The following is an 8,557-nucleotide window of genomic DNA, read 5'->3' as shown; positions in this document are numbered from 1 at the left end:
TGTTCATTAGCAAGAAATTGCTCTTCAACAAAAGAAGCTACAAAGGATGAAGAGCATGCTTGATGATCAGCACTTTCCATAATGGTGCCACATTGGTGTTCCTTTATATATTTCGTAACAATGAACTCGACATCCCCCCTGGCAACTACTCTCCACTTACACGGTTGATTGAAGCAGACAGCTTTTACTTTATTTTTCCGAGTGTCAACTGGGTTATATCTCATATGTTTAACCATGGCATGCTTCACAAGTTGATTCTTGAACTCTTGTCGAGACTGAAATATCTGTCCTACAAAAAATTCATGCTGATCTGTTGCCTCTTCAATTGGCCTTTGGAGCAATCGAGAATTTAGAATATATGGATCATCAGCTATTGGGAACTCCTCCTCTAAGTCACTATACTGCTCTTGAGATATTTCATATTGTTCAATCTGCATATCATCAGCAAAGAATTCTTGTACATTTGTATTGCATTGCATTTCCTCTCCATTTCGGTTATAATAACCTTCCTCCTCACTCCAACTAGGCTCATAGTAATCAACAAGTTTTGCACACAGGTTCAGAACCTCATCTTCTTAAATACTAGCTTCTTCATTTAGATCAAATGTGAAATTACTGCTCGTATTTCTATTTGTGTTATGCACACAAGTATATGTTGGTTGCTACTCGGAAAACCTAGAGGTTCCACTGTACAAAAATTTTGTACAAAGATCTGAACCTTTTCCTAGCTACCATGTGTTCTTTTAAATTAAATTTTTGATCGCCTGCGGAACTTAACACGTTTGATCCAAAACTTAATCTATTCGTTCTTTTAGGTTTTGACTTGGGTCTCCTGTGAAACTTAACACGTTCGACCCAAATCACCTTAAGTTATTAATTCCATTAAATATTAATTTTCATAATTGGTTCCCAGTACTGACGTGGCGAGGCACATGACCTTCTTGGATATGGGAGCAACCACCACCGACTAGACAAAACCTTTTATGGAAAGCTAATATTTAATTTCCTAAAATAACTTTAGGTTAACCGAAAAGAACAATCAAATCACAAGGAAAAAAAAAACAAAAGAACACAACATCGAAAAACATATTCGAAATACTAGAATCGCATGCCTCTTGTATTTGGTATTATTTCCAAAAATAACTAGTATGATGCGGAAAGAAAAATTACTAGTTATACCTTTTAGAAAAACCTCTTGATCTTCTACCGTATTCCTCTTCTAACCTCGGACATTGTGTGGGCAACGATCTTCCGAGATGAGAACCACCAAGCACCTTCTTCTTCCTTGCAAATTTCGGCCATCAAAACTTCTTCTAGGATGAAGAGGTTCGGCCACCACCACCATGCTCCAAGGGATGCTAGAAAAGAGGCTTCTTTTCTCTCCTTCTTCTCTTTCTTAGATCCGACCACCAAAGCTATCTCCACCATGAGAAAGTTTCGGCCACACAAAGGAGAGGAGAGAAAACAAAGGGCCGGCCACACCCAAGGAAGAAAAGAGGAAGAAAAATAGAATAGAGTCGTTAGCCTTGAAGCCTCCTCTACCCCCTCTTTTATAATCCTTGGTCTTGGCAAATAAGGAAAATTTAATAAAAACTTCCTTAATTCTTTTGTCAATGAAAAGGAAAATTTATTTAATTAAAATATTTTAAAGACAAACGATATCTAATTTTTCTTTCAAAATGTCCCCCCTTTGCCTGATTGGTGGTTGCACCAAATCAGAGCGGTACCCGCTCTGATACCACTTGTAGGACCGTTAGATTCGATAGAGGGGGGGGGGAGGTGAATATCGATTCGAAAACTTAGAGTATAAACGCAGCGGAAAAGTAAAAATAGTCACAAATGTTTTTTACTTCGTTCGGAGCCTGTGACGACTCCTACTCGAAGGCCCGTGGTCCTTGACCACTTTCGTTGGGCAATCATTAACAAATTGAAATATGATTACAGAATGAATACAGGAAATGCTAGTGAAAATAAAGCAATACCGACAAGGAAAATAAAAACCGAAGGAGCACTTTGTCGGAGCGTTGTTGGCGTCGCACTGAACGTCGAGCAGCAAGACCAGCAGTAGAGGAGTTCTCAGATTAATTATTGATTCTGAAGCTCCTGCCTGGGGCTTCTTTTATATGCTGCTCCGGGAGCCTAGATTCCTTCCGGGCGCCTGGAATGTGACATAGCTGCTCAAACCGAGATGCTCCACGTGGCGACGACTTGGCTGGATAGAATTTGCCTTCCAGGCGCCCGGATCCCCTCCGGGCGCCCGAACCACCTTGTTCCAGAAATCTCCTTTTTCCTGCAAAACAAAGTTAGTCCGAGGCAATATATATCCTGCAAAATAGATTGTTAGCACATTTTATCATAGTAGGAATTAGCATAAGTAGTATGACTTAGATTCCGTCTTTCCGAGACCGGAATCTAGTCACGATCTCGACTTAGACATCCGAAATGGTTCTAAGCCGGATCGACGCCTAATGTTCCCTTCCCGGGAACGCGTCCCATGTCACTCCCCTCCGATGACTTACCTCACTTACCGGACGTCCGGTCAGCCCTTCGACCGTCTGGACTTCTGCCACTATCCGGTCGGCCGTCGACTAGCTGGACTTCTTGCCAAGCGTCCGGTCAGCCCGTCGACCCGCTTGGACTTCTCGCCAGCTATCCGGTCAGCCCGTCGACCTAGCTGGACTTCGTGCCAGACATCCGGTCAGCCCGTCGACCTGTCTGGACTTATCCTGCACACTTGATCAGAGTGTTAGATAACGACGAACCTAACTTAACCTGATTTGTCATTCATCAAAACCTGAGTTAAACCGTTAGTGCTAACCGCACCAACAGGACTAAGTCCACCTACAGGGTTTAACATGACAATCCTTATGAGCTCCTATTGGGGACATTCTCAACCTAGATCACTAGGACACAGTTTCCTTCTATAATCAACAACACACACTATAAGTGATATCATTTCCCAACTTATCGGGCTTATTGATTCATCGAACTAAATCTCACCCATTGATAAATTAAAGAAATAAATATCAAATATATGTGATTGTTATTATATTAGGATTAAGAACACACACTTCCATAATAACTGAGGTCTTTGTTCCTTTATAAAGTCAGTATAAAAGGAACGATCTCAAATGGTCCTACTCAATACACTCTAAGTGTACTAGTGTAATTATATAGTTAAAATAAACTAATACCTAATTACACTACGACCTTCCAATGGTTTGTTCCTTTCCATCTTGGTCGTGAGCTACTGTTTATAATTTATAAGGAACCGATAACATGATCTTCTGTATGTGACACCACACACCATGTTATCTACAATATAAATTAATTGAGCAACTACATTTATCATAAATGTAGACATTTGACCAATGTGATTCTTATTTCTAGATAAATGTTTATACCAAAAGCTAGGCTTTTAGTATACACTCTAACAATCTCCCACTTATACTAAAAGACTAAGCTGCCATATCTGCTGCCATACATCTGATTCCCAACCCTTCATCATGCCCATCAAAAGCTCTTGCCTTAAGGACCTTAGTGAAAGGATCTATAGGTCATCACCTGATGCAATCTAGGCGGCAACAACTTCTCCTCGTTTATATGATTCCTCGTATTGGGTGGTACTTACGCTCTATTGTGTTTACTTGCCTTATAGACTTATGGTTTCTTCGAGTTTGCTACTGCAGCTACATTATTACAATAAATTGTAATAATCCTTGGACAAACCAGAAATCATATCTAAGTCTATCTTGAGGTTTTTGAGTCATTCAGCTTTTATGGCTACCTCAGAGGCTTGCCATATACTAAGCTTCTATGGTGGAGTCCAGAAAAATACCTATGCTTATCACTCTTCCATAGTTATGACTTTTCCTCCTAAAGTAAACACAAAACCCCGAGGTTGACTTATTATTGTCCCTATCCGATTAGAAGTCAAAATCTATGCAACCCACAAGGACTAAATTAACTGCCTTGTAAGCTAGCATATAATCTCTAGTGCCTCTAAGGTACTACAATATATGCTTTACTGCAGTCCACTGTTCTTGTCCAGGGTTACTTTGATATCTGCTAACTATGCCCTTGGCAAAATAGATTTCTGATCTCGTGCATAGCATACATTAGGCTTCCAACAGCCGTAGCATAAAGAACTGCCTTTATTTCCTTTATCTCCTTTGATGTCTACAGAAACATATCTTTAGATAAAGTTACTCCATCCTGAAAAGGTAAGAAACCTTTCTTGGAGTTTTGTATGCTTAAAACGAGCAAGGATTTTTCCGATGTATGAAGCTTGGGATAAGTAAAATATATTTTTTCTTTCGATCCCTTATTATTTTGATCTCAAAAATATATACATTCTCCCAAGTCCTTTATATCGAATTATTTGGACAACCATACCCTTACTTCTGACAACATTTTGATATTGTTTCCAAGTACCAAAAATGTTATCTACGTATAGTACAAGAAATATCACCACGTTTCCATCACACCTTTTGTATACACAAGACTTATCCGTTTACTCAATAAATCCATAGGTCTGGATTACTTTGATAAACCGGATGTTCCAAGACCTTGAAGCTTTGCCTCAGTCCATAGACTGATTGAGCTTGCACACAAGATGCTCTTAGCCCTTTGCAATGAACCCTTCTGGTTGCTTTATATGGATGCTTTCATCAAGACTTCCATTAAGGAATGCTGTCTTGACATCCACTTGCCAAATAGATAAAAGAATCCGGATAGACTTAAGCATGGCTACCAGTGAAAAAGTTTCCTTTTTCATCTAGCCTTGCTTTTGAAAGTTTCTACCTTCCTGTCTATCCCTCTTTTCCTATTATAGACCTTTTTACACCCAAAGGCTTTTACACCATTTGGTGTTTCTACAAGCTTCCAGATTTTATTAGAATACATATATTCTATTATTCATTACTCTTTGCCAAGATATTGCATCTTTATCTTGGAGTGCTTCGTCATATGTCTGGAGATCAGGTTCATGTCCTCCAGGGATCGAGTCCAAAAAACTCTCCCAAAACATGAATCTTTTTAGGTTGCCTAACAACCCTCCCACTACGACAAGGCACTTTCTGCAATTGTGTATCATTTGTGATACGTGTTGCAGTTTCCTTGTGGTATCTCATCTTGTACAGTTGGTACTAGATTAGACATGTCTTTTATTATTTCCTTAAGAACAAATTTTCTTATGGGCACATGGTTTATTACATAGTCCTTTTCTAAAAATCAGTCATTGATGCTAACAATGACCTTCTGATTTTTAAGACTATAAACCTACTTTCATTTCTCTAGGATAACCCACAAACAAGTTAATTTAGTCAAATTTTTTTATTCAGCCCAGTTTTCCGCATTAGTAATTTAGCTGTAGTTAGCAAAGAAACTGTAGAGGTCCGCCTTGAAGGTAGTATATAAATTGCGTCGTTTCCAGAGTATATCCTTAAAATGATTTTGGTAATATTCTAAATAACTCATCAATCTACTTATTTCCATAAGAGTCCTATACCTTCTTTTTTCTACACCATTCTGTTGGGGTGTACCAGGTGCAGTTAGTTGGGATTGAATCCCTACTTCTGATAAGTGACTCCTAAATTCTCCCAAGAGGTACTTGCCACTACGATCTTACCATAGCGACTTTTACTTTAACATTTCTCCGCATCAGCCTTGTACTCTTTGAACTAATCAAAGTACTTAGTCTTGCGGTACATTAAGTAAATTTATTTATATCTTGAATAGTTGTCTATAAAATAGACAAGATATTCAATACTACCTCTTGTCTGGATAGTCATAGGATCACACAAATCAGAATGAACCGTTTTCAACATATCTTTGACTCCATACCCCTTGGACTTAAAAGCTTCTTGGTTATTTTCCTTCCAAGTAAGACTCGCAGGTTGGAAAGATTTCCACTACTAATGAACCCAAAAGTTCATCAGCTACCAATGAATCCTACTCAAGTATAACCTAGCTTTAGATGCCAAAGATATAATTGGTTCATTTCCAAAGGTTGCTTTCTCTTAAAATTAGAAGATGTGTTACTAATTTCCATTTGTTGCATCGTGGGAGTTATTGGATTATAAATTGTCAACCATTATACCAGAATAGATAACTTCCCTATTTTTCTTGATAACAACTTTGTTATCAAAATAGACACAATATCTATAATAGTTTAGAAACTGAAATCAGGTTCTTTCTAAACTTGGTACGTAAAGACAATTACTTAAAATTCATATTTTATTCTTATCAAAAGATAAACATCTCCCACTGCAACAGCTACCACTTTTACAGTAGTGCCCATGTGGACGGTGATTTACCTTTCATTTAGTTGTCGGGTTTCCTGGAACCCTGCAATGAATTGCAGACATGATTAATGGCATCTTGTATCTACACTCCAGGTTCTGGTAGATAACACCACTAGACATGTTTCAACTAATGAATTAAATACACCTAAATTGTTCTTAGTTCTAAGAAGACAGTCTACCTTAATGTCGAAGTCCTATTTCCAATCATTACAATTGGGACTACTAAGTCTTTTTCTATAGTATGACTACTAGGGATTGACAAATATCCTAAGAATCACAAAAATATTTGGTCAAGATCAACTCCTTAAAATCTCCATGAATTTTGTGTATACAAAATCGAAGAGGAGATTTTATTCATTAATTTTATTATCTCGTCAACTTTATTTTATGAAGAATAAAATTAATAGTTGATCTGTCTTTGATTAAATATTTGGTCAAAACTCTTTGAATTTAAAATAACATTGATTCCTCAAACAATATTATTTAAATTCACCAACACCTCAAACACCATGAATTTTGCATGCCACGTTAGTGTGGACGTATACAAATTTATCATTTGTAAGAGGAGGGTTTTACCCATTGATTATCTTGTCAATATAACTTTTTGACAAATAAAATTACCTCAAACACCATGAATCTTGTATGCCACGTTAGTGTGGACGTATACAAATTCAAACATTTGTAAGAGAGGTTTATTAATTTTATTATATTGCCAATCTAGTTTTATGACAAATCAATAGTTGGTTTCCCTTTGGTCACACAAGTGATAGTAGTGACTCCGTTGGGGAGGATACTATTAAATGTGTCTAAGTGTATACCATTACTTGACACTAAGTCCATTAATAAGATTATGCCCCTTCCGTTGGGGAAGATCACACGCTCTTAATTAACTTCCTATAGTCATCCAAAAATGGAAGTCTGTTCTAGTGATCCACAAACAAGCTCATCCGTTATGGAGGAAGGCACTCAGAGCCAACGCGCAAGCTTGTTTGCATCACTTACAAACCAGTAATGGAGACCATGGGATTTACTTAAAAATCCCTCTCCCACTTAGTTATTTATAAATGAGGAATTTTAACTATGCTAGCCTACTAAACTTGTAAACTAACATGCACACACAGCACAATATAAAAGCAATAAATAGAAAATCTAATTTTCAACTATTATGGCTTTTATCTCAAGTTGTCCTCCGTGTGTTGTCATCCCAAGCTGCTGCCATATTTGGCCACCGCTACCGGGTCTAGCTGTCGCATCCATCTTGCTCCTAGTTCCACTGCGCCTCTGGTTCTTAGAAGGTTCCACGCTTTGTAAGATTCGATCCGCGACATAAATAGAATTTTACATTTTTTATCCTATATTCCATAAAAGGAATGTGCATGTATCTAGATCAAAAATAAAATCCTAATAAAACTAAATACAGCTCCTGCTGTATTTTATAATACAATCATGCACACACATATAAATGCCCTTGACATGTTCAAGGGTCCAATCACACACATAATAACTAAAAGCCATAATAGTTGGATCATGCATCCACAAAGTTAGCACATCCTACTATTATCCTGCCTAAATTATGTATGACATGTGCATAATTAAACTAATATCAAATACACAGAGGCAAAACCCTAGCTCTGATACCAATTGTTGGTTGCTACTCGGAAAACCTAGAGGTTCCACTGTACAAAAATTTTGTACAAAGATCTGAACCTTTTCCTAGCTACCATGTGTTCTTTTAAATTAAATTTTTGATCGCCTGCGGAACTTAACACGTTTGATCCAAAACTTAATCTATTCGTTCTTTTAGGTTTTGACTTGGGTCTCCTGCGGAACTTAACACGTTCGACCCAAATCACCTTAAGTTATTAATTCCATTAAATATTAATTTCCATAATTGGTTCCCAGTACTGACGTGGTGAGGCACATGGCCTTCTTGGATATGGGAGCAACCACCACCGACTAGACAAAACCTTTTATGGAAAGCTAATATTTAATTTCCTAAAATAACTTTAGGTTAACCGAAAAGAACAATCAAATCACAAGGAAAAAAAAACAAAAGAACACAACATCGAAAAATATATTCGAAATACTAGAATCGCATGCCTCTTGTATTTGGTATTATTTCCAAAAATAACTAGTATGATGCGGAAAGAAAAATTACTAGTTATACCTTTTAGAAAAACCTCTTGATCTTCTACCGTATTCCTCTTCTAACCTCGGACATTGTGTGGGCAACGATCTTCCGAGATGAGAAC

The sequence above is a fragment of the Zingiber officinale genome, chromosome 9A, assembly GCF_018446385.1.
Source record: "Zingiber officinale cultivar Zhangliang chromosome 9A, Zo_v1.1, whole genome shotgun sequence".
NCBI lineage: Eukaryota > Viridiplantae > Streptophyta > Magnoliopsida > Zingiberales > Zingiberaceae > Zingiber > Zingiber officinale.
The sequence above is the reverse complement of the archived record's forward strand: the minus strand, read 5'-3'. Positions refer to the sequence as shown.